This window comes from Microcebus murinus, chromosome 5 (assembly GCF_040939455.1).
Source record: "Microcebus murinus isolate Inina chromosome 5, M.murinus_Inina_mat1.0, whole genome shotgun sequence".
Taxonomy (NCBI): domain Eukaryota; kingdom Metazoa; phylum Chordata; class Mammalia; order Primates; family Cheirogaleidae; genus Microcebus; species Microcebus murinus.
Window position 1 is genome coordinate 64,545,804 of NC_134108.1, and position 23,991 is coordinate 64,569,794.

Consider the following 23,991-nt stretch of genomic DNA (forward strand, 5'->3'; position numbering starts at 1 on the left):
GAAGCTTTCCACTGTATTTTGTAATTCTTTAAATGAACCTTTCATTTGTTTGTGTTCAGTTATATCTTTTCTTATGTTGCCTATCTCTTTAGTAAGTTTTTCATATTTTTCATTCATGTCCTGAAACGTATTTTTTGTGTCTTTGTGCTGTTTTTCAACTTTCTCTCCCATTCATCTTGTTTATCATCCATATTCTGAATTCCATTTTGACATTTCCTTTGGGTTGAGGTATGTTGCTTTGAATATATTGTGATTCTTTAAGGGTATTGAACTAGTTTGTTTTCTCATGTTGCCAGAATTCTTTTGCTGGTTTGATCTCATCTGAAACCTTTTCTCTCAGCTCAGGGCCAACAGGTTTGTGGTATGCCTGTTCACCTTTGCCGGAAACTTTCCTACTTAATGAGAAGGAAGAGAGGTCCCTAAGCAGCACTTTTGTTTCCTATTCTGGAGAGTTGGTCTGGCAGGAGAGGAGCACATGCACCAAGAGCCTATAATGAATATATTCTACTGTGCAGTCCCATTTCTCTGTGGTTGTGTGGGGGATATTTGTGTGTATTGGTGGGTTGGTCCCCAGGCCACTATTGGAAGCTCTTGCTGTGGGTTCAGCAATTACTTCTCCATGGATATAGGGGGCATGACTTTGGTGGGCATTCAAATATGTCATGGTATTGCAGCCAGCAGCACAGTGGGTCACCGGACCTTGATGGGTGCCTGGGCATATTGCTGCATCTATTTCAGTGACCTGAGACCAGAAACTTGGGGGATCCCACTGTGCCTGATCTCTGGTATAATGCTGCTTCACAGTCTTCAAGAAGCTCCCTGCTAAGTTCAGAAGCCTGCTGTGGTACAGAAACTCCCTTACAGCTTGGATTGCCATATCTGCTGGGGGGAATGTGGAGTCCCAGGGATCTCTCCCCTAGCACTTCCCCACATTTGGACACTTCCCCCAGGTACCTTCCATTCTTGCCAAGCAGATCACCTTGCCTCTCTCTCCCCAACATTGGGTGTCTCCACTTGCTTCTCTGATGATTTACAATGCTCTCTCTGATACAGATCTCTACCTGCAATCTTTGATACTCTCCTTGAGAGTGGCTAGTGGAAGCTGCTTTTAGTATGTCATTTTGGCCCCACATCCACACTTTCTGAGTCAAACTTTGTACCACTTCCTTGATTATCATGATTAAAACAAATTTCATTTTTCCCTCTACCTTCTAAACTTTTTGGTTTCCCCATCAAAACAAAGCCCATTTGTTCAAATCAGTAAAAACCTTGACCTCTTCTTCCAACTATATTTTCTACTAATCAGTCAATCCATCCCAGGCCATAATGATAATAATTGTTCCTCAACATCCTCAACATGAACTGCATTCTTTAGCTTTTCCTCTATTTCTCAAGTTGGAAAAAATTTCAATGACATATTCTATCCTTGTCACAAAATATCATCTTGTTCAGATTTTATCCAAACTTTGTGATACTGATCTGCCTTGTTGGCATGAATATGTCTCCCCCATTTTCTCATATGTATCTTATGACCTCCATAAATATAAACTCTCCTAGAGCTGTATTTGTCTGCCTAAATATCTCTCCACTAGAATGGTGAGATTTTAGGGACTTCCAGATCCAGTTAGGGTGTCCTCAAGCCTTAGAATAATGCTTTGTTTAGAGAGGCTTAGAAAGAGAGCCACTCAAATGGAATTGGTTTCAGCTGCTCTTGGGCAAATTGTTCATACCAATTTATCTTCTATTTCTCTCTCATTCACTTAGATACTGTCTCTTTCAACTCTTTAACGTTCTTCCTTAATCTTTCACTAGTCATACTGAATCCTATATTCCCTTTTGTTTTACACAGTTTCATAGTTTCCTTTCATGAATGGAGTCTTTAGTCAATCAACTTCCTATTTTGACTGTAGAATAATAGTCTTGTAATCTGCCATTTGCGCAATTTATTGATGCAGGATAGGAGAAGAGGAGTTAAATCAAGGAACTCCAGGTCTAATGAAATCCAGAATTCCCAGTGGAAATTGCACAAGAATGTATGGAATACAGATCAGAATATACAAGATGTCCACAAGAGGAAGATAACATCACCAGTCGGGAGGCATATAAACAATCATCTATAATTTGGGTGTTCTTTTTATCTATTGATTCATAACAAACTATCCCCAAATCTTAGCTGTGGCTTAAAACAGTGATAACACTCATTGTGCTGAAAAATCTGAAATTTACTTTTATCATAAATCTCTCCTTCACTTACATCAGCTGGGGGTAGCCAGAAACAAATGAAGCATTCTTTATATACATGGCTGGTCAGCTGGAACCTTGTCCGGGGCTTTGGTAAGAGCACTTATACATGGTGTCCCTGAGTAGCTATATGGCTTCTTTGCAGCATGGTGCCTGGTTCTAAGGGCATGTATCCCAACAGGAAGACAATGAAAGAATAATGCTTTTTATGACTTAGCCTGAGAAGTCATATAACACCACTTCTGCTTTAGTAACAGGCTCATTTAGAATTGAGGTGAAGGTACATAGACCCCATCTCTTGGTGGAGTTAATGTCAATATTACATTATGGGAAAGAATATATGGGATAGGATATATTGGTGTGCCATGTTTGGAAAATATAATCTTCCATAGTGAGCTTAAAAGTGACATCTGCAAGTATAATTCTCCTCTCTCTTGATAATGTTCCCTACTGCATATTACAGAATATTGAGTGTTATGATAATGGCAGGAAGGATTAAGATTATTAAAAATGTTGTCTTATAGAGTAGAGTTTACTCCCTAAAGTTGGAATTATGACCATTTCATAGCTAACAACAGATATTATGACACTCTAGCATATTTATGAGTTACTTATGGTGCTCATTTAGAGATGCAGATTCGTGGTACTAGAGATTTCAAGTTAGTAGGTCTAACTTGGGTACGTGTATCTGACAAATACCCTCAATAATTCTGAGGTAATTGATTTGGGATCCACATTTTGAGAAATGCTGACTTCTTCTATGATTTCAGTACATGTAGTAAAATTTTTAAAAAAGGATACTTCTGTATGAATCTTTCTAATACACAACTAGTGTTTTGAAGGGGAAGGGGAGGTGGAGGGGAAATGACTATATTGAACGCAAGCTGCATAACCAGCTATGCTGATATGTTTTATTTTCTCAGCCTTACTGTTTTGATATTTAGAAGTAATTAACTGGTACTTGCCAAATGAGGTGTGGGATGTGGGAAACAATAATTGTTGAATATGGACAATGTCTACACATGTTTCTTCATTTCAAACTTCAAATCAATTTTGTTAGCTTTTTCAAAAAAGAAAACTAAAGATTATACAAGTGAACTTTTACATGGTCTAAAAAGTAGGGAGAGGTAGCACGAGGATTCGGGTTTTCTGACTCCAAAGATATTATCTTTGTGTCCACTATATTTAATGCTCAGTATCATTGTATAAAATTTAAAATTGGTTTCATATACTCCATCACATAATGTGAGTGTATTACTTAAATATAGGCATTGTACAAGGACCACACAAAGAGTCCCCCAATCCCATGGACTAGAAAGACTTGATAACACTTACCATAAACATGTTTCATCCTGAAGTCATCTCATCTCTGCAATGCAGCAGTGAACACAGAGGTTTGACCAAATACTCTGTGAAATGCTTAACAAGATAAAACACTCCTATCTGTGAAAAAGATTGGCACTACTTTTAGGTAACCCTGCCTTTTCCCACAACTGAAGATGAATCAAGTTGACCTTCTGTCTGAGCTAGAATACAAGTTTCTCTCTTAAAGTTTCTCATTTCAGTAACCACTTTTCCTTCTTAACTGTAAGTTTTTCACTTTAGCAAACAACATAGACTATCTGCACTGCAGGAAACTGTGCGAATTCAGTCATGAGTTAACTGCCACCCAACACAGACCAAAGGCTCTTGTAAGACATATGATATTGGAGGCAGTATAATGGGCATGTTAACTATCCCTTCTCCTAGTCTCCAGCCTCTATCCCACTATCAAGTTTAATCATCAGAAAGTGGAATACCTTGGCCATTTCCTCTTATCCCCTGCAGAAAGGCCTTCACTAAGTACAATTTAATGTTATGTTCTCAGCCTGTAAAGTGAATCAATACCAGAACTGTCCATTTGAACAATATCTTTGTTTCTTGCAGACATTGTCCATTATGTTATTCAGTACCTCTTATACAAGGAACCACATGATACATTTCTTCTAAAATTTGGTCCAAGAAAAAGGTTTGTTTCTACAGATGGATGTCTTTATTTTCTATTGTCAGACAAGAAAAAAGAAACTGTGTAAACCAATGTGTTTATCTTCTTGCCTTTCCTTCTAAGAAACTTAGAGCCATTGAGTGCCTAAGCTATAGTAATTGACTTATACCAAGGGCCTGTTGACATATACTTGATCTTCTTGCTCCTTCGAAAATGTGTCTGATTATCTTACATTTTGCTATTCATTATCTTTTAGGATTAAAAATTATTTTTAGAATTTAAAAGCAGATTATAAAGTATGCATAGTAAAAGAAGATAAAGATAAAATAATTTAAAACAGGTCCCAAGAATTGATGGTTCTTCACTCCAGTATTTGGTGAAATTTTTTTCAACAAAAGCTGCTGTAACAGGATTTTCTCATTAGTCCTAGCATGCAGGTATTACAGGTATTAGAAACCCACAAAGTCTTTTCTATTCAAAAATTACCCCTTTCATCCCTTATCAACACACTAGGGAAATCATGTCATTGTCAAGTGTTGCTGTCAATCATTAGTCAGTTATCAAGATGATGGTAAATAGTGTAGTCTTGTCACATATGGACCACTTTTAACCTTTTTATTTCTGTAGCCCACATCACTCTCTGCCTTTAAAGCAAGGAATATATTTGTCTCTAAATGTTTAGAAGAGGATTCTGGGTAAAAATGTTTGAATAGTGTCCTGATCTAGATTTTCATAATGTATTGATATAGAGCTAGAGAGCTAGTACTGCCTTACAGATTGTTAACCTAAACAAATATTCCTTTTAGTGAGTAAGAGAGCATGGAATTTAGTTGATAAAGAGAAAACCAGATGTAAAAAATTACTTTGAAATTTATCTGTATAAGCTAGAAAACAGGTAAATCTGCTTATACTCTACAAATTTGTGATAGTATTATTATAATTAATCATTTGGCTACTGGGTCAGGAATTTCTTTGGTAACCAAGCCTTCATTTTAGCTAATCAGGTCCCTAAAATACTACAAATGTTTAGAAAAGTTATAATCTGCTCAACTGGGTCACTTGCAACTACTTCACTGTCTAATTATGTCCTATAAGGATTTTGATATAGTATACTCAAATTAAGGATTGTTTTTCTTGCTTTCAGAAGGTAAAGTTAAAGGAAGTAAAAGCACCTTTAATGAGGAGATTTTTACCTTTACCAACTCTTCATCTTTATAAGACAAGCAGCTCTAATTTTCAGGATATGTAACTCTCTCCCCATACCCATGGCCCCACCTCACCCCACACACATATTTTCAGAGGGGGGATTATTCTAGCTGATCACAGTGCTGAAATGAAAACTTGATCTAGTATCTCTTTTCCCAAAATATGGATGACTATGGCTTATAAACAAATATCTTCACTGGGCTTCTGAGATTCTTGGTGGAGAAAATGAACTGATTGTCTAATGCTTCAAATTGCTTAACAGAGTTTCATAAAGAAACACTTTTTAGAAACAACCCTGGAATTAATATACACAACACACACACACACACACACACACACACACACACAGTGTGGCTTGGGTTTTATAATTTTTAAATAACAAATCTCCTTGAACAATACGTGGCCTTGGAACATCTTCAATGTCTTTTTATCTCCAGATACATCAGACACATTAACTACAAAGGGATGAGAGTGCTGTTCCTTAATAATAGCTATTACCACTCACAGAGTAAAGAAAGCTGTTTAGTTGCAAATTCTCTTTAACTGAAAATTAATCCATGTCAATAGAGGTGGTACTTAACATATATTATATTCCCTTCCGAGTTTCATACCACTTCCATGCAAAGATAAAGGATAAATCACATGAAGGAAGTATTTTTTAATTACTTGGTCACTCTTTCCAAAAAAGACACCAAGATGTTGAGTCTGAAGTACTCATTAAACTCCACAAAGGTATTTGATCAACACAGGTAAATGAAATAATAGTATTTATGCTCTGGCTACCAAAAGGCTAACACCATTCTCAAAATTGCTTTTTAAGAGATTAGGCTGCTCTAAGCCTAACCCAGCATCATGTTGTTTACTAAAATGAAAACCGTATTAAAAAATGTTAGAAATATGTGCTTTACAAATTTCATGTTAATATTATGCTGAGTAACATGAGTTTTATTATGATATTAAAAACAAAACTTTAAAAAGGTGAACTACTAGAATCTATTAGGATCTTACACCTTTTAAAAATATGTATAATCTTCAGTTTTATTGCAAGCACACTACAGACAGTAGTGTGTCTCCATCTCATTTGATTCTGGGAAGCAAAGCATAAAACATGTGCATGCACCTCCTAAATCCACGAGATCAAATACTCAGCATCTACCTTCTCATTTTTTTCTTATCCACTGTGATATAGATAAGACCTATAAAATATTTTATACTTGCTTCTTTTTTGTCATTTCTGACTGACTAGTAGTTTAGGTAAAGTAATTATTAAATTTAATGAGATACATTGCTTTTCCAGCTCATACTTCATGTAGATTGTTGAGGCTCAAAAAACTATACCCCAAAGCATGTTGCTTTAATATGCTGAGTATTTTGAACTAAAGGATATTGAAAGTCCTCAGAACCTAGGTCTCTCTGACCTTCTCCTGGCTTCTTGTCTCCCACCCCTCATTCTTCCTAGAAGCAAGTCATAGAAACCAGAATTCCTCTTCCCCAAGGCAAGTCATAGGAACTAGAACCCTTTTTCCCCTGAAGCAAGTTACAAAACCTAGAAACATTATTCTTACCTCCCTTGCTTTTCTACTTAGGAGCTGACCATAAAGCAATTCTCTGACTGACTTACACTTTTCTGATAGTAGATCATAAAACTCTCATTCCAGGGGGCTCCCGCTCTATATCCAGGAGGAATAAATGCTATAACAAAGAAGCCAAGAATAATCTGGACAGGCCCTGCTGGGTTTCCCACTCAGTCTGTTACCACTGGGTCATCCCCTTATGTCCAGTTGCATTTCTACACAGCTCCCATGCTTCCTCTAACCTAAGTATACAAATAATTTTTCCCTGAGTCTTTGGGTCTTCATTTCTGAAGTTCCTCTGTTATGTAAAACTTTAATTAAATTTGTTTTGCTTTTCTCTTGATAACCTGTGTTTTGTTACAGGAGTGTCCAGCCATGAACTTTATCTTACAAGAACTATGCACAGAACCGCTCTGGTGAACATTTTCTAAAAACTTACGCACTCACAGACATAACGTGACTACTGTTCAGGCAGCCTCTGAAAAGTAAAGGGAGGTATAAACAAAGGTAGAGATTCCTTCAGTCCCACAAATTTGATGGAATTCATCATGGGAAAAGAGGAGATTTTTTGAAATAATGCTTAATGGTTTAAAATTAGGCATGAAAATAAATTTTAATTTTAGAAATATAAAGGCAGAAAATATAATTACCAAGTAGACGTCGCAAAGAGAATTTCCCTGAGGCATTAAAATCTGTCTATAAATTAGAAATGACAAAATATTCTAAAAGTCTTAGACGTTAGGAACCAGAAGAAACTATAGAGGTCCCTGTTGATAAGGATTGTTAATCTTCAATGAGTCCCATCATAGGCTTGGCATGATGAAAATGCTTTTACGTGGATATCGCTTTCATTACTCTTAAGAAGTATCATAAGGAAAGCAGTATTATTGTCTCTGTTTTACAGATGGGGAAATTAAGTGCTATAGAGATTAAGAACCTTGCCCAAATTCACACAGCCATTTTGAGAGGTACTTGGAATAGCACCCAGAGAGTCTGGCTCCAGATGTCCCAGCCACTTCTCTTGACTGGCTATCTAATCTAAGTCCTTATTTTTATTGAAGTAGAGCAGGGATGAAAAATATCTAGAACCATTTTGGGGCATTTAGGGGCAAAACTAGAACCGAAATCAAGGCCAGATTAACATTTAAAATAATTTAAAAAAAAACACCACTATTTCTCAAAGAAGGAGGCGGATAAAGGCCATTCCTTCTGTGGCACACAAAACGGAGGTGGCCCTGAGGCAGGAGGTTGTGATTTTCCTGTGCCAGTTGGACTGCCCACGCCCCCTATGCTCCATTCTCTCCCTATTCATTTTCCTTGTATCAAACCTCATAAAATACTCCAGGGTAGACTACACTGGCCAAGTACACTACTTTAAGACTGGCCCTGGCCCGATGTGTGTAAATTGCCTCTCAGTGGGTGGCTATTATATTTATATTGGTCTAAACTGTTTCCATTGCCAATCCATTATGCTGGAATTCCCCCTTGCTGAGGGCAGTTGTGTTATTCTTTCCTTTGACTGAAGCCGGGGAACTATCTCTCTAACTCCTTGGGAACCAACCCTTTAAGAGTAAACATTCTCAGTCAAACAAGGCCCCTTGGCATCCCACTGCCACTTGCTAAATCAGGAACATTTCCCTCTGGCCCCAACCAGTTCACATTGCTCATTTTTCAAGGAGATAGAAATTGGAGTGGAGTGAGAAAGTGATGTGATGCCTATTTATGCAGAAAGTCAAAGGAATGCACTGGGAATAACACTTGTGCCAGTAACTCCGTTTCCCTAGAAGGCAAACAATTCAAGCATAATCACGAATGAGAGTCCAGATGGCCCCAGGTATGTCCTGATGAGCACCCTTAAATAACATGCAAGCTTGTGCGTGCCCCTTTTTGAACAAAATCTGCTAGCAAACATGTATTTTTTTTTTTTTTTTGAGACAGAGTCTCACTTTGTTGCCCAGGCTAGAGTGAGTGCCATGGCGTCAGCCTCGCTCACAGCAACCTCAATCTCCTGGGCTCAGCGATCCTCCTGCCTCAGCCTCCCGAGTAGCTGGGACTACAGGCATGTGCCACCATGCCCAGCTAATTTTTTGTATATATATTTTTAGTTGGTCAATTAATTTCTTTCTATTTTTTGGTAGAGACGGGGTCTTGCTCAGGCTGGTTTTGAACTCCTGACCTTGAGCAATCCGCCCGCCTCGGCCTCCCAAAGTGCTAGGATTACAGGCGTGAGCCACCACGCCCGGCCTCAATGTACATTCTTAAAATGGAAATTTCTTAGTCTAGGTTGGAGTTCAAAACCAGTGACTAAAAATCAAGAACTAATTGAACATCAGTAATAGGAGTGTCTGTGCCTTATTTGGTGATATGATAGAATTAGGAAGCAAGTTTACAAATTAATTATTCCCTTGAGTGCCAGGTTTATCAGTACAAACTGATGACTATTAGACAATCCCACCTGGTTGTCCTATAAATGTAGACCCTTGGTCACAGGAGAAATAAGGGAGAAAAATTTGTATATATTAAATTTATTAACATATGTGCAAAGACAACCAAAAGCCTTTATCCAGTTTCATCATTCTTAATTAAGAGTGGTAACTATTGTAAGGACAAATACAAATTAAAAATGAGAAGCTTAATTCTCCCTGTTGAAAATGGGAAAAGAGATCGCTCTCCCCTTCCTTTTTTCTTTGAGCATTTGCTTCAGAAAACTTGTAATTATAAGTACTTTCTCCTCTCTTTGAAATGTATATAAATCCTTTTGAAAACTAGATAGGCCTTTTGTCAGCTTTAAGACTCAGAAATGCCTTTCTCAAGGACTCAGGAGCCATCTCTTTGAAATGTAAACATCAAGGGATATAGCATCCCCTCATCTCCTAGTTTCTCTGGGAGGGTAGGAGCCTAACTTTTAGTGGGCTTTTTGCTCCATGTTGTGAAACTATCTCCTATCATACCAGAAATTTGTTTTTTCTCTGGGTAAAGGCAGTTAGTTACTACAGATGGTCACGCTTGTAATAGCTGATTTGAGGATGAATTATATGTGACAAATTCTACTGTCAAGCCTCTTACTTAAGGACGGATTATTGTTTATCTTGAAAGCATGTATATAATGGTTGTATCTACTTTGCTATATAAGAGTGAGATTTTGCAATCTCTTAGATGATTGCCTGTGATTAACATTACACTCTAATGTTCATTCAATAATAAAACAGGGTTTTTTCTACTATCTTTGTGAACATTTTTGACTTGAGAAAAGATTGTGTTTTTAATTATATTTCCCTAACATTGTCAAATTGAATGGAGAAAGAAGAATTTATATGGACTTTGGAAGCAAAGTATAATTGGGCCAAGATTCTCTTGATTCAGGAGACCTGAGTCTGCACATCTAATATATCAACCTGCTGCACTGTGCAAACCAAACTGTTTCAGTGAAGACCACAGCCAGACAAGAAGTGTTTGTTCTGCCTTAGCTTGTATGTGTAATGTACTTTGGGCTCATTAAATTGATATTATCTGTTATAGTAAAGTCTCTAAAGCAAAGAAATAAAACAGAACAACAACAAAAAGCTTTCAAATATTTGTGAGAATAGCAATGTAAACTTGAAAATCATTTTAAGGAATTTTTTAGAAGATAAAAATAATTTGTTATATAGACAAAATTCATATGTGTAACAAATAGTAATAAAGAATTTGATATATGAGAAGGACGATTTGTTTGAACTCCGTTTTACTTGTTATATGTAAAGTATTTACCATAGTTCTCAAAATTTAGTAAGTATTAGAATCACCAGGGAAGCTTGATTTAATGTGGTTTCATTGGACCAATCTCTGATGGTTTGGTTTGGTAGATGTGAATTAGGCTCCTGAAATCTCCATTTATTAAGATCACCCCAAGTGATCCATGTGATCCAGGGCCCGTGAGTGTTGGGGTTCAGAAAATGATACCCCAAAGTATAATGTTTCAGCATGCCAAGCACTTTGAACTAAAGGAAATTAAAAGGCCTTAGAAACTACCTCTGAACCAAGGACTTTCTAACCTTCTCTTGTTTCTCCTCTACCTCTCAAATGCAGGGAGGGGCTTTCTCTAGAAATTTCCCTATCTGACTGAGGAAAATTCCTCCAACAAAAATGCAATTGTCTTAAAACAGCCTCCCTAGGAACCTCATCAGATAACCATGAAAATTAACCACCAGAGAAAAGACTATCAGTTCTCCATGGGCTCAGACAGACTGTTCATCTATTTGTCTGAGAACAGCTCTGAGAGATTTTCTGGGAGGTTTTGCTTGCATAAAACAACCTTTGTTCACAGTGAAGTTCCACCCCACACCTTCCTGCCATTTGTCACCACCTCCTGCAGAGGTGGAGGAAATTTGTACTAGGCCACTGTCTCTTCTCTAGTCCCTTTCAGTTTCCAAAGAGAATCATGTACATACACACTATTGTCTGCTCTGTGGGCCCATTCAATTCTCCTAAAAATCACTTACTACACTTCAAATTTGCCTACATTTCCCCATCTCTCTCTCTGCTATGAAGAGGGTGCTATCTGATCTTCACCCATCTGGCCCTTCCTTGAGTCCTGTATCTTGTGTGGCTCTCACATATTCATGCATAATTAAATTTGTGTGCCTTTCTTCCTGCGAATCTGCCTATTGTCAGTTTCTTTTATAAATTCCAGTTGTTGAAACTGCAGAGGGAAAGTTCAAATAATAACTAAAAGAAAGGAAACAATATAGAGTTATTTTTTTTATGTTTTGAAAATTTTTAGTATCTTCATTAATACTTTTTTTCATTTTCTGAATTTTTTTCTCTACTTTTTTTTACTAACCACTATACTAACAGAGTTATATTGAAAGCATTATATTAATTTGTAATACCAGAATAAGATAGGCAGAATTACATTAAAATTAAAAAAAACCCTTAAAATTCTATGCCAGAAGTTTTATGAAACAGAAGAACCCTTATTTAACCACATTGGAATAGAGAATTCAGCATCTAAAATGTCAAATGAGTAAGTTTTTACAGGGTAGAAAGAGAAGTACCATGGCCCCAGGAGAGGCACATGTGGTACCTGGATAGAGCATGAAGCAGGAATTTCTGGGAGGCAAGTACAATGGGAATTACTTTGGAAATTTTTCCTCAGGGGCACAAAATTTAAACTTCTACCACTATGGAAAGATTAGCACTGTTGAAATTGAACTCCCTTGGTGAGAGTTGTAGCAGAACAGTATCTCCTGTTAAACCTGCTGTCAGATTCCGGCTAACTCAATCTCAATTTCTTTGCTTTTTAAAGCTCCCTGAAGCTTTATAAAATGCACTGATACACTTTCTCTTATGACAAAGATCAGTACTGTCATATCAGAAAGTATTCCTGACTCTATCTCCATGATATTTCCAATATCAGCATTGCCTTCTTATAATATTTCAAACCAGTAAAGTCTTTAGTCATAGAAATCATGTGCCTCTCTATTCAACCTTACAAAAATGATAGGTCATTTCCTAATACAAAACAAAATGAAATCCAGCATAAATCTAGTAATGTTGCAGAACTTGTTTTCTAATTTTATTTTTTATTTTTTTCCTCTTTATTCATTTTTATGTCATTGTCCTCATCTGTCTATTTCTTTTCCTATGCTAATCTTTCATGTATTCCATTTTTCATTTGGCTTTTTACAAATATTCACACTTCTTTTATTTTTTCACCTAATACATTGATTTATTTTATTTTATTTCTTTGTTGGTTTAGCTGGGTTGGCAATCTCGTTCTCTGTTCTTGGTGTGCTCTTGGCCGAAGAATGAAAAAATACACCAAAAACAAGGCAAGTGTGAAATGAAGTTTATTGAGGAAGGGTAAGGTAGGTTTACAGAGCAAGAGCAAGATACGTTTGCCACAGAGTATGAACCCCTGTAGTAATAAGAGGGTTCTGGAAATGGTAATGGTCTGGGATCTTGTTTTATAGTGTCTGGATTGGGCCCTGCCTCATGGTTTAGATGTCACCATTGAACCACTTTGATGGAAAGTTAGGTTACTCTAGGTCACTTTCCAAATCCTATTGTGCCTGAGTTTCCTGGCCTGAGGGCTGGAAACTTGCATTCTTTTGCGGATTGGCAGGGTATCTTCCTCCTTCTCCCAAGTGTGGCAGTTGCTGCTTGCTCAGGGCAGGACCAAGGGTGGGACAGCACCAAGATGGGGTGCCTGCCCTTGTCCTCTTCCCAGATGGGGCAATTGCTCAAGGCAGCACCAAGGCAAGGTGCCCACCTTTGTCCCTAAGAAAGCTGAATATCTCACTACCTACCTAAAAGCTTCTTTACTTTTGTTTTCTATAAAACTATGCAATTAAGCATATACCCTATGCTTTACATCACAGCTTTCTTTCTCTCCTTGATTGCATTTAACTTTACTCATTTTTATATATCATTTATTTCCACTGTTATGGGCTGCATTGTGCCTCCCCCCAAAAATTCATATGTTGATGTCATTAATAACTCTGAATGTATTTGGGGATAGCATCTTTAAAAAAGTAATTAAGGTAAAGTGAAGTCATAGGGTTGGGACCTCATCTAATATGACTGATGTCCTTACAAGAAGAAGAGATTAGGACACAGACAAATTCAGACTGAGGGATGACCATGTGAGGACACAGGGAGACGGTGGACATCTGCAAGCCAAGGAGAGAGGTCTCAGAAACCAAATTTGGATTTCTATCCTCCGGAACTGTGAGAAAACAAATTTCAGTTGTTTAAGCCAACAAGTTTGTGGCATTTTGTTAATGACAGCCCTAGAAAACTAATACCTCCTTTACTTCTATCTTTTCTCCTCTTCATATTTTTTCTTATTAGAGCTCATCTCTGTTTTTTGAATATTTACAGCAGCAGGCATGCCCTGGCTCTATTGATCAACACATGGGACATTCAAAAGTGCTTTTTTTTTTTTTCTGAAAGCATGTTCTTTGAGGGTTTCAATTTTCCTGTAGCATAGTTTAATCGTCTGTCAAATGGGGATAATAAAAATATTAATCTCATAAAGGACCATTGCAATGATTTAATTTCTTAACCAATAAAATGCCTGTAATAGTGCCCAGCATGTAATAAACCAAAGTAAATATTGGGGATGGCTGTTATTATTGTTGTTCTTTCATTCCACAAGTATCCACTGAGTGCTTATGCTGTGCCAGGAACCATTCTCATGGAGCTCACAGTCAAGTGGGAAAAATCAGACAATATACATACCAATAAATTAATAAATACTGTCAGGTTTAAATGCTATGCAATATGTTTTAAAAAGTGATGTGATACATGGTTAGGGGGTGGCATTTTAAATTGGGTAGTCCAGGTGGTCTCTGTGGAAGTGACCCTAGTTCTGAGTGGGAAAAATAAAGTCAGCCAAGCGAGGCCCCCTGGGAAGTGGAAAGAGAAGCAAACTAGAAAGTGGGAATGGTTGGTGCAAACACCCTTAAGTGGGCACAAATTTGGTGATTTCAGGGAGCTGAGAGAAGTTTAATGCGTGGCAGGCTAGTGAGTGAGAAGGTATGTTACACAAAACGAGGCCAACTGAGGATCTAGGGAGGGCCAGTTCATATTAGACTTTGTGAACCACAGAGGCTTTAAGAGGTAAAGTTACTTGCTGTCAGCCCTGCATGCCATTTTCTAGAAAGAACCTAAGAGGCACTAGACATAAGCATGCCTGGACCTGGGGACTCGATCCCATCAGGACCTGTCTCAATCTTGCTCTCTCATTCTCTCTCTCCCCATCCCCACCCCCACCCGCCACCTGCCACCTCCACAGTGTTTTTCAGCATTATTCTGTATCCTATCTTCATTCTCTTTCCTCTGTTTTCTCATATGCTGTCCTGAAAGGGACATTTCAAAAAGAATTCTACTTAGTCCAGCTAGGACCTCAAGCCTATTACTGATACAATTACCACTATCCTGCATCCAGGGATATGATAGTCCCAACCAGGTTCACAAGCTTTTAAGGAGTTTCCCAGAAGGGGGAGAATAAAACAATACATATACTCTATAGTCTTAATGGAAGCTCCTACTGAGAAGCAAATGTATGAGGCATATGGAGTTGGTGTGTCCTTGGGTTGCAAATGGGAGCTCAGTGGGGGAGAATGGGAGCATCAGGGCTATATGTCTGGGGGACAGCTGCTCTAGTCAGCCCAATTATTCTTTCATCTCAGTTTGAGCAGGTTCAATCGAATTTTTCATAACATTTCTTAAGTAGTTTTTATTCTTATGTCAAGACTATGCAAAGTTTCTTCTGAAATTGTTATTATTGATTTATTAGCAATTCAGAAATTTGGGATTTGCCCAAACAAAACAACTGTGCATTTATTTTCTGGCTTGTCTTCTCACCGCTCAGCCTCAGGATATGAGTGTTGGGAAGGTTATCAGGGCTAGTAAGTGCTGAGCTGCTATGCAGAGAGCTGTCAGCGGACTGGGCCTTCCAGAAGGGTGAATGCTAGTGCTTATGTGCATTGTAGACCCTGCTGCAAATATAAAGGCACACCTCTAGAATTCTTATGGTTTCATGTCTCAGGTTTAAGTGTGTTATCCACCATGAGTTGATTTTTGAGTTGAGAGGTGAAAGGTGTGGATCCTGTTTCCATCTTCTATAAGTGGATATCCAATTTTCCCAATAACACTTATTTAATAAGGATTCTTTTCCCCAGTGTATAGTTTTGTCTGCTTTGTCAAAGATCAGATGGCAATATGAGGATGGTTTTATATCTGGGTTCTGAGTCCCGTTCCATTGGTCTATGTCTCTGTTGTTGTGCCAGTGCCATGCTCTTTTGGTTACTATGGCCTTGTAGTATATTAATAGTTTGAAGTCTGGTAAATTGATGCCTCCTAATTTGTTCTTTTTGCTTAAAGTTGCTTTGGCTATATGGGGTCTTCTCTTGGTTCAAAACAAAGCATAGGGTTATTTTCTCTAAATCTGTGAAAAATGATTTTGGTGTTTTAATAGGCATTGCATTGAATCTGTAGATCACTTTGGGTAGTATAAACATTTTAACAATATTGATTTTGCCATTCCATGAGCAGTATGGTTTTCCACCTGTTTACATCCTCTGCTATTTCCTTCCTCAGTGTTTCATAGTTCTCCCTGTAGAGGTCTTTTACTTCTTTAGTTAAACACATTCCTCAGTATTTTATTTTCTTTGTTGCTATTATGAAAGGTATTGAGTCTTCGATTTGATTCTCAGTTTTACTGCTATTGGCATATATGAATGGCACTGATTTATGCACATTGATTTTGTAACTTGAGACTTTACTGAATTTATTTATCAATTTTAGTAGTCTCTTGGTAGAATTTTGGGGGTTTTCTATATATAAGAGCATATCGTCAGTAAAGAACAATAGTTTAGGCTCTTCTGCCCCCATTTGGATACCCTTGACTTCCTTCTGTTGTCTAATTGCTCTGGCTAGGACTTCTAGCACTATGTTGAATAGAAGTGGTGATAGAGAGCAATCCTGTTGGGTTCTAATTCTAAGTGGGAATGCTTTCAACATTTTCCCGTTCAGTATGATGTTGGCTGTGGGTTTGTCATAAATAGCTTTTATCATTTTGAGGTAAGTCCATGCCTATTTTATTAAGCATTCTTATCATAAAAGGGTGCTGAATTTTGTCTAATGCTTTTTCTGCATCTATTGAGAGGATCATATGGTCTTTGTTTTTACTTCTATTTGTGTAGTGAATTAAATTTATAAATTTGCATCTCTTGAACCATCCCTGTATCTCTGGGATGAAGCCCACTTAGTCATGATGGATTATTTTTTGATGAACAGCTTTCTTCAGTTTGCTATGATTTTGTTGAGAATTTTTGCATCTATATTCATAAGGGATATTGGTCTGTAGTTTTCTTTTTTTGATGAGTTTTCTCCTGGCTATGGTATCAAGGTTTATAGCAGCACAATTCATAATTGCAAAGATGTGGAAACAACCCAAGTGCCCATCAATACATGAATGGATTAATAAAATGTGGTATATGTATGCCATGGAATACTAATTAGCCATACAAATGAAGTACCTCTTGTATTATCCTGGATGGAGCTGGAGACCATTCTTCTAAGTGAAGTATCATAAGAATGGAAAAGCAAACACCACATGTAGTCACCATTAAATTGGTACTAATTGATCAACACTTATGTGCATATATGTAAGTAATATTCATCAGGTATCAGGCAGGTGGGACAGGGGAGAAGGACAAGGGTAAATTCACACCTAACAGTGTACTGTATGGGGGATGGGCATGCTTGTAGCTCTGACTTGGGTGGTGCAAAGGCAATTTATGTAACCAAAGCATTTATACTCTCATAATATTCTGAAATTAAAAAAAGTAAAAAGTTACAAGTGGAATTAATTTTCTTTAATAGTAGGCTATCTTATGAAATAAAAACAAATTAATATTGATAATATGTCTTATTTAACTCAATATATACAAAATATTTTCATATGATATGTAGAATGAATATTTAAAAAATTATGCATGAGATGTTTTACATTCTTTCTTCATACTACTTTCTCAAAAGTTTGATGTATGTACAGCACATTTCAGATCAGACCAGCCATGTTTCAAGTGCACATATGGCTCCTATATTGGAAGTGCAGTTGTAGAGGGAAGAGATTTTGTCTGTATTATTTACTCTGTGTAAATGGAAAAGTTTGTATTTACCTAGGCTTTGCCTAGAATACAATAAAACTGAGTGCTGTCTTTTACAACTAGTTCTAGCCAATTGAAGCCAATAAACCACTGAGAACTCTGAGTGATCAAGAAAGGCCAGAACCTCACTGGACCTAAATGGAGACTTTTTCCTGACCAGTGAACATGTCTCCAGAACTACATAGAAATCATTATGAATAAAGTAACATAGGTGGTATTACAAGGTGTAAGACAATACTGCAGATATAAGCAGAGTACTATATGATATTGTGAACACTGGGGGCTTTATCATTTAGGTAGGTCAGTGGTCTTATCTGTTTTTAGTGTGTATGAATCACCTGGGAAGCATGTTTAAATGCAAATTCCAAATTCTAGAATGTATGAATACAGGTCTTTAACAGTGATTCTGATGTGCAAGGTCCAAAGCCCACAATTAGAGACATTCTGTTATATTTTCAGACAACCTTAGAATGTTCTGAAGCAGATGAAGGATATTCCAGTTATTTTTGTTTCTTAAGGACTCTCTGGTGGCAACACTTAGCATGGATTTCAAAGGGTGAGATGAGATGTAGAAAGAACCAATAGGACCCTACTGCAATCATTCAAGTAGGAAATAACGAAAGTCTAAAGTAGAGCACTTTTGGCTGGAGACAGGAGAGGGTAAATTAAAGCAATATTAGGACCATTTGATCCTAGTGTGATGTGAAAAATGAGGTCAGGAGAGAAGCATAGGAGTTTGCCTGCAATTACTAGGTGGACCATTGTGCTGCTATTCATCAAGATAGGAAATACTAAAGGAGAAGGGAAAATGTTTGTCCATGCCAATGGAGAAAATGAGCATGCTGTTTGAATAGGCTCTATTGTCAGTTTCTCTCAACCCATCTGCCATTTCTGGCTAGCAATTGTCATAATGTAAGCCATTGTGATATTAAAATGGAGAGATTGAACAGAAATATCAAGAGCTATTGTTGCTTCAGAGATATTTAATACTCTTACACATAAAATAGCCTGAAGAATCCATGTTCTATAAAGTTCACATCAGACTAACTGTATAACCCCTCCTTTCCTCAAAGTTTCCAGAGAACCCAATAAACAGCTGGTCCCTTAGGAAAAAGATGGTCACCAGAAAGACTTTAAACAAAAGCATTCAAGTTAGATAGATAGAGAATTACAGCATCATACTCTTCCTGGGGTTAACAAGAAAAGCTCTAGACTTATCTGGGATTAGTAATAAGGACTCTGAAGCCAGAAGCAAACCTTGGTGGGTCAATCAGAGGCCTTGATATGAAAACTGCAAGTGATACATACAAGACCAATAACCAAACTATCCATGCAGATGAAGTTTTATTACTTGTTATTTTGGGACTGTTTAGAGTAGGATATAAGAATGCTGGGAACATAATATTGTTTCTACAAATAGGTACACAGAGTATAGTTCTTATTATGGAGTGAGTGTACAGTCCTTCCTTAGTCCTCTTCAGAAAGTTCTCAATGAAAGACCCTTTCCAAGTCTTGTTAATTAAAAATTCTGCACATGGGTGAAACCTATTAGACTATTAAAATCACAATTCTTGTATCCAGAATAAGGAAAATTAGAGAAGCAGACACTCTTTATCAAGGTATATGTCTGTACACTTTACTATAGCATGCATTTCAGTAAGAAATTATACTAATGGAATAGTTTTTTGTTGAATTAAATTGCTGCCTTCCCTCCAACACCTCAAATAGCACATAACAGAGGTTTCCTGTACTTCTGGAGAGAGTAACTGAGAAGAATATGAAAACTGTACTTCTCCCTCTGTGAGCTTTCTGTCTCTTGCTAGTGGGATCTGAAACCAAACTTCTGTGATGCTATAGCTCAGATTTTTCCATGATTGCAAGAACTACCTCCTAGCGTTAAAAGAATAATTGCTTTAGAGTTTTATGTTTTTCCAATGTGGCTAATATCTCTGCTTGAATCTAAGCTGTGTTCATGCTATGATTCAGAATATAAATATACTTGAAATATATACATTTATTTCATGAACTAGGATATATCATTTACTCTGACTGGCTTCTGGATACCTACCTAAATCCTTTCTTAAGGATTCTCCAATAAGGGACATGTTGAAATCTAAAAGAGAGATTTCTCCCATACCTGCTGGGCATTGAAGAGCGGAAGCAGCAATACATTTGGTGCTAGCACAGAACTGGTGAGAACAGCGGTGGCAGCACTGGCTGTGGCAGTGCCCCAGAGCTTCCTGCCTTGGAAGCAGCTGCAGCAACACTTGTGCCTTTGAGATTTTGGCAGTGAGTCACAGATGTGACCTCCTGGAGCTTTCACTCCACTGGGGGGGGGGGGGGGAGATGATACATGAATAAATGATTAAATGCGACAAATACAATGGAGAAAAGCAAAGTCAAAGTGAGGGTAGGAGCATAGGTACTATTTTTATACAAGGAAGGCCTTTTCCATCATTTGATATTTGGGCAGATACTGAGGAAAATGGGAGAACAAAGCCATGGGAATATTTTGTAAACGGGTGTTCTAAACAGAGGAAGCAGCTAGGCCAAAGGGTCTTGTGTTACAAGTGAGGCTTTTGTATTTCAGGATCAGCAAGGGGCCAGTGTGCCTGGAGAGGACAGCATGAGCAGGAGAGAGCAGGGTGATGGCGTCTAAGGGCATGAGAGTCATAGGTGAGTGAACAAACTTGGGCTTTGTTATGTGGTTGTACAGGATGTCACTGGAGGATTTTCATCCATAGAGAAGAAGTAGGGTCTGATACATATTCTAGGTGTATCACTCTGAACCATATGGAAAATCAAATTTAAGATGGCAAAGCTAGAAGCAGGTCAAAATGTAGTTTTCTCGATTGCTTATATCCAGGGCCTAAAATAGTGCTTGGAATACAGTGGGCTCTAAATATGTATTGAAATAGAACAGGGGTTCACAGACCTGGCTGATCCTCAAATTGATATGAGGAGTTAAAGACATACATATTCCTAGGCCTAATCCCAAACCTGTCACTTTAAATTTTCTTGGGATGGTGTTATAAAATCCAATTTTTAGATAGTTCCCAGAAGGTTATGATAATCACTGATACTTAAAGACTATAAAACCTAAAAACTTGTTTCTCAGAGCTCCTGGGAAACAACTTCTGTGAACCTTGAAACAATTTGGGAAGTATTCGAGGGGGCTGGAATTCCCAAGTGTGATCAGACCAAAGTTAGAAAGATACAGTTTTATAGCTGTTACCATGACCCTTTTCTACCTCCAGGCTGCCCCGGGCTGGGAAATGTGGGTTAGAGTGGAAAGCGAACAACTCAGACTTAGTATTTTGCCAAGAAACCTCAGGCTAGCCCCTTCCATCTTTCTTGAGAGCCACCAGGACCACCCACAGCCAAAGAGAAATGTAGAAATGCTCCCGATTTGTATTTGCACAGAAGCAGAGGGTGAAGAAAAGCCTAGGCTCTCACGCCCCTCAAGGCAAAGTCTGTGGATTGTGTTCCATGCGGGTCTAAGGTGCAGTGATCATTATTGAGCATGTAATGGATGGAAGCCCAGGATGGAAGTCAGGAGACCCAGGCTCTGGTCCAGATCTGTTGCTCATTGGATATGTGACTTGCAATCCATTGTTGAAGAGCTCTGGGCCTCACTTCTGTCCTCTTTAGGCTGAGGCCCTTTCTCGTTCCAAAGGCCCACTGAGTCCACGGCATAATCCCAGCTATTCAGAAACTTAAAAGAAGTATTCCTGAAATATTCATTCCCGAAAATGAAAAGAAGAGGTTTCAGGAGTAGGTGGAATAGATGAGGGCAAAAGCAAAGGAATTGGAGCTACATATAGGTAATCCAAGCTAATTAATTTGGAGTGGGATTCAGAATCTAGGAAAATAAGTAAGTGCTCATGCATTCATACTCAGCCTTTCCCATCCTGGAATACAGATAGGAAAAGGTCAAAGAAATGCTTTGCTGTCACTTTGCCATGAATTGATTGGGCCAATTGCATTATGAGAGGACCTGTAGAGTCTGATGATGTCCTTATCTAAAGCAAGAAGAGTAAAAATGATGTTCAGTCTGAAGGTGTCTTAAGTACTGTAATTATAACACCAGTTTACTTTAATCCTAAAAATTTCTGTTCTCTGTCTTAACTCAGGCTGCACTGAAAATGGCTTGCTTTTCTTTTTTCCAAGCAGGCCAGAGGAACAGGAGTGCATTTTCACAGAGCTCCTCTGAGGTGGTGATGTATACAAATGTATGCAGCAAGGTTCTTTTCAAGTAGATTAAGTAAAGGGAGAAGTTTAACAGAGGCTCAGCAATTCTGCTAGGATCCCACTTGGAAATAGTCATGGAAAAAAATCTCCATAGGAGGGAATGGGTTACTGCTTACTGTCTGCTTCAGGGCACCTCAGAAGCACAGAGACCGCAGACCTGGCCAAGGATTGCTGTGTCTTAACTAGCTTCCCTGGGGGTGATTGCACCTGATATTATCTAGAAATCAGATGGAAAATTGTGAGCATATAACACTTCTTCACAGGTATATAGTGTTTTTCATATTCAGAGCTCTTTAATGTTCCCCTTAGGAGTCTTGTGAGATAAGAGAAGAGTGATTATGTCCTCAGTTTGTGAAAGGGAGAATCAAAGCCGAAGGGTCAAGCAATTTACACAGAAAATAATTGGAATAAGTGTCCAACCAACATCAGGCCTCAGGGATTCCTAGTGTTGACGCCAGAGCTCAGAAAAATGAGGCCAGAGCCTGGGTCTAAAAAGCTTATATCAAAGGAAGCAAGGACCCAAGTACAACTTTGTAATTAAAAGCGATCGGACAAAACTCAGACATGCTACAGAATAAAGAAGGCAGATTCATAACTAAAATGGCAAATAAGTGGAACTTCACTGAAAATTAAATTAATTTCCTGGAGCTTATTTCTGCAGGCATATTGGCATTTGATGGACATCAGTTCTGCATTGATAAGAAAGCATAAATTAGAATCAAGGAAACCTCTAGATGCCCAAATTTATCTCTAAAGAATACTTGTAAGTTTTCTGGAGGAGCTAAAGTTCATTTGAATTAATACACATTTAAAAAAATAAATCTCCCTTCCTTTATATCTAGCCTTTTCTTTTTCTTTTTCCTAGTCAATTTTTTTTTCTCAGTGCCATTGGCAAAAATACGGAAATGAAGAAAAATAAAAAGTTAGATCATTTTTAACTTAAAGATTACAAGAAACTTACAGAATATATTTCAAGAACTCCCATTTCTACCTCCAGTAGAACCTTACCATGACAGGATGTCTTCATTCAGGGTTCTTTTTACCCTTGGTTGAGAATACATGCAGGTGAGTACTTCCAAATACATACCTTAAGACATGCAAATGCACACACACACACACACACACACACACACACACACACACACACACACACAGTCTCTCTGGTGACTGATGGGGTATAAAGAATGATGGCTCAGAGGTCAGATCATCTGTGTTCAATCCTGGCTCCACTATGGAGCTGTGTATCTTTTGGCAGGTAAGACTGAGTATTCATAGCTATTAAGTGGAGATAATAGTTGCAAGGTTGTTATTTTATTGGTTTTTTAAAAATTTTATGAAATAAATATATAAAGAAATTAGCATAGTAATTGGCATAAAGAAAATGTTCAACAAAGTTTAGCTTTAAAAATAGAGCATTTGACTCCCTCCTTCTAACAAATTCAGTGACTTAACACAGATTTACTATCTTATAGTTTGGTCGGTTAGAAGTCCAACGCAAACCTCCAGGGGCTAAAATCAAGGTGTCTACCGGGCTGCATCGCTTTCTGGAGGCTCTAGGGAAATCCATTTCTTTGCTCTTCACATCTACAGGTTGCTCACAGTTCTTGGCTCATGGTTCCTTTCTTCATTTCCCAAACCAGTAATGTTTTGGAACCCCTCTGTGCCTTTCTTCTGTGGTCACATTTCTCTTGAGCTCTCTTCTTTCCTTTTTGATTTATAAGGCCCCTGTGATTTCGTTGGGCCCATCTGGAAAATTCAGGATACTTTCCCCATCTCAGTGTCAGTTGGTTAGCAATGTGGTGTGCTGAATAATGGCCTTCCAAAAGATTCCACATCCCAATCCTTGAAACGTGAAATATTATCTTATATGGCACATAAACACACACACACACACACACACACACACAAGGCTTTGCAGTTGCGATTAAATTAAAGATCTTAATATGGAGAGATTATCCTGGATTATCAGGGTAGGACATAAATGTGATCAAAATTATCCTTATAAATGGGAGGCAGAAGGAGGTTATATGCACAAGAGAGGAGAAGGCAATGTGACCATGGAGGTGAGATTGAA